This window comes from Mastomys coucha, unplaced genomic scaffold (assembly GCF_008632895.1).
Source record: "Mastomys coucha isolate ucsf_1 unplaced genomic scaffold, UCSF_Mcou_1 pScaffold17, whole genome shotgun sequence".
Classification (NCBI taxonomy): Eukaryota; Metazoa; Chordata; class Mammalia; order Rodentia; family Muridae; genus Mastomys; species Mastomys coucha.
In genome coordinates this window covers 22511538-22515647 of record NW_022196899.1, presented here as the reverse complement: position 1 = coordinate 22515647, position 4110 = coordinate 22511538, and positions in this window count along the sequence as shown.

Below are 4110 nucleotides of genomic sequence, written 5' to 3'. Positions count from 1 at the left end.
AAAACAAAACAAACCAAAAGCTGCTGTGCTTCATTTTGAATGACCAAGTTAATTAAATAAGTCACCTGAGGCCTTAAGGGTACCCTGGATGGAGTATCATCAGGACTGCCAATCAAGTCACTTGGCAACCCCACACCCCACACCATCCCCTACCCTGTTTCTTTACTTCCTCAGCTCTCATCCATGTTCTGTGGTAATAGATAGGACTGTCAGTATTTTACTTCAAAAGCCTTGCCTGTAAAGCCAGAGCTACACACCTATCCAGCATCAGTATAACCCTGTGCTTTAATACTCCTGCAGCTTTTAGGCAGCCCATGATGGTCCGAATCTTTAGACTGATGCCAAGTTTATTTTGGGGGTTAGGGGTAGGGCTAAGTTAGGGCATTATTCTTTGAAGGGGGACAGGTGCTGTAGAAACGGATGTCACAGGTGATCCTTGTTCCCATATATGAGAGATCCTGGGGTAGTGTGGAAGGGTGCCACCTAAGGACCAGCACCCAGTCAGATCAAGTGCTCACAGTCCAGCAGGAAAGACGAGGACCATGCAAAGGGGCAGTTTTCATCCCATGCCTGACCAGAGCTTTAGCCGGGCTCTCCCACAATGTAAAAAGAGTTTCCCATGGAAGTTGAAGAACCCACCTAGAACTATGAGAATTAACTTAAAAGACCCCACAGTAAGGAGCTAGCAAGGGAGAAGGGGGACATTGGCCAAGCATATAAGTCCTTCCCTCAACAACCCCTGCCTGTCTCCCTATGTGTAAATGAAACCCTCATTTAGGGTCTACCTAAGTTCTCTCCTCAGCCTCCTACCCCCACTCTTGCCCCTTTCTACAGTTTCTAACCTGGCATTTTTCAACCTGGCACTATTGACATTTGGTACGAGCCAATGTGGTCATGTGGAATAGAAGGGCATCCTGTGTATGACAGGATCAGTAACGTCTCTGATCTCTATCAGTCAGCTTCCTTGAGCCTACAATTCCTCATCTGTCAGATTGGACAAGTTATCTCTATCTCTTGTTTTAGGTTCTATCCCAGGCATTGGATATACTGAGTTAGGAATACAAGACTGTATAGGGGGAAACAAACGACAAACTTACAAACAAAGGCAAACTTGATATATTATTAGGTAGAGAAAAGGGCTCTGACCAAGTACAGAGCAAGGTAAGGGAGGACACTGCAAAGGTGACATCTTAGCATTTCAGAGTGGAACAAGCCATGAGCCCGTCTCCTTTGGTCACAGTCCCCTTCTGCCTATGTTGTACTGATTTGCTCATACTCGGTTACCACATCATGCACGTTCTGATTTATTCCAGTCTTCAGACTCTTTCTGGGGAGAGAGGAATATTTTACTATTTTCTTCTTGACATCTAGTCCCTCAAATTATTGCTCCTAACAGGGATTCCCAGCCTTTACGGGGATCTTCCTCCCATCTGTAAGCCTTTAGTTCTCAGGTTCTATTTGCAAGTAGCAGGAAATAAGAGTTCTTTTTTGAACATACTGGTTAATAGTTAATAGATTGCTGGTGATAAAGAGGGCTCTGTGGACCCACCACCACACACACACAAATACTAGGAGCATTTATTGTGAACTAGTTAGGTCCCTTTTCATACCTCTGCCAGGCAAGCCTTCCATAATTGATGATTCTGACTCTTACCAGGCAATGTTAATTTGCCATGCAAGAGGAAACCCTGGCTCAGAAATTCAATGTGTTCCTTTAAACAGAAGCTTATAACAGGCACGTGCTGGAAAAAAACCCCACTCACTGGCAGTCAGAGGCCAGCCCTCAGCTCAATGCTATTTAACAGATGCCACTCTGTCTCCTTCCAGTCACAGTTTCAGCTAAGTAAATTGCTAAGGAATTGGTTCATAGTGAAAACAGAAGTCCCCACTGGTGTTAGCAGGTAAGGCATATCTGAGGGCTTTACCTTAGTGAGGCCGTCTTGGGAGTCTGAAGTAACTATGGCTTGTCTGGTCACCACAGAGCTCACCAGTGTTTACATGGAATCATTCTTGCTACCAGGAATTATTGGCATTCTGAGATATATAACCTTTCCCTTAGCTGTATGGATGCAAAATGTTAAAGCTCTTTATCTGAGAGCTGGCAGTTCCTTCCCACTTGCTCTGGGAGATTGAGTTCAAGGTCAGAAACCCAAACTACCCAAGTCAACAGTGGCCAAGAATGGCCAGGCTATTTCCCAGGTTTGTCCTCTAGTTCCCACTGAGTTTACTCTGAAGAAATGTTCAGAACGTGGCCAAACATCTGTGTGCAAATTCTGTTTGTATACGGGAATAACAACACACTTCAACTAAATATATATCAAGTATTTGGTGCAAAACAGGAATATTGTTTTACTACAGACTAATTAAAGATTCTGAAATCCAATGGGAAGTACATTAATTAGAGTTGAGACAATTCACAAACAAGACAGACTAAATGAAGAGGCCTGCCTCTGTGGTAGTTTGAATAAGAATGGCCCTGAAGGACCACTTATTTAAATTCGTATTTATCAGGAAGTGGGACTGCTTGGGAAGGACTAGGAGGTATGGCCTCTTGGAAGAAGTGTGTCACGAATTTTGTTTGCAAGTATCTCTTGGTAAATTGGGAACACCCCAAGGATGAGGTCTGATCAACTTGAGCAGTGATCAAGGAGGCAGAGAAACGGATATTCACCAAAAAATTTTCTCAGAATCAGTCTGGCTTGCAATGTTGGGCCACAGAACAAAGAACTCCAGAATGGAACTCCAGACCCTGCACCAGACCAGGTCTTGATGATACAAGACTCATGTGAGTAAGAATGAAGTTGGCTGTGCCCAGAATGTAGGATGTCTTGGGTAACAGAGTTATGACAGCTCACCAAATAGTGTTCAGAAGGATGCTGTGTTTGTGCTTCACAGATAGGGAAATGGAAGTGTGACGTGGAGTCTCTGCTGTGTTGGGTCCTGTGTGCCTCAGATGGCAGAGAACTCTTGCTGAACTCCTCCTCATGAGTCAGCAAAAGTTGCATGGGACCTGAGGCTCTGCCCGGCCCTCTCCCCCCATGCCTTTGGTTTTCTGTCCTGTAAGGAGTCAGAGTTGGCTGGAGAAAGTATGTTCTGGCCTAGGTGTTCCCTCAGTCACTGGGGACGCCCTGAGGAACGAAGACCAGTCAGCAGCTGACTCATTCTCAACCCCTGCATGGGGCCACGTTGGCACCAGCCATGGTTGCCCCCATCAATATCTCAGGGTGCTATCAGACCTCTCTGGTTAAAAGGAAAGGTACCCCACCCCACACTCTTGTGGTTGTACAGTGCTTTGGGGTGAGGCTGTGCTGTTGTTGGAATTACCATGTCATTAAGGGATACGGCCACTTTGAGAAGGTGTACTCTGTGGGGTTAGAGTTGATATGGGCACGTGTACTCTGAAGCTAGAGCTAACTGGCTCAGCTACACTAGCTGGCCAGCAAGCCTTGGGGTTCTCTCTCCATTCTGAAAGCTGCCTACTTAGAGGTGCTTATTAAGCTCTGGAAGCCATCGACACTAGACCTTTATAGATAGACAATAACTCTGTTTCCAATCACTGCTATTCTGCTGTGCTGGGTAACTTTGATGACATCTTCATACACATGTGTGGGGGGAGCTCCTGAAATTAAGCTCCCAGATTGGAATTTTCAGGTCAACCTGAATGGGGAGACAGTATAGACTGTAGAGAAAGTTTTCGCCATTCTGGATCCTGTTTTATTATTTGTAAATTAGAGGATCTGCCTCGGGTGCCACGTAATCCTTTTTCGTCTTGGAGTCCCTGAGAATCAGAACCTTCTGTTTTCACGGACTTTGGCAAAAATGATAACCTGGACCTTGTGATTTGCCCATATACACAATGTCCCTGAGCCTAGGCCATCACAGCCAGCTGGGAGCCAAAACTGGTTCTGTGCACAGCCGATAGAGGAAAACTTGAAGAGACAAGGCCAAGGGCCAGGCATGATCTCATTTGTCCTCAAGTGGCATCTTTGTTGTTTTGGTCTCCTTAAAGGTAGCTGCTTTGCAGGCTTCAGGGCAAGGGAATGTGACTGTGTTTTGCCTTTATTTAACAGAATTGAGGAAAATGGAGGGATGCATGTTCTTTTTTTTTTT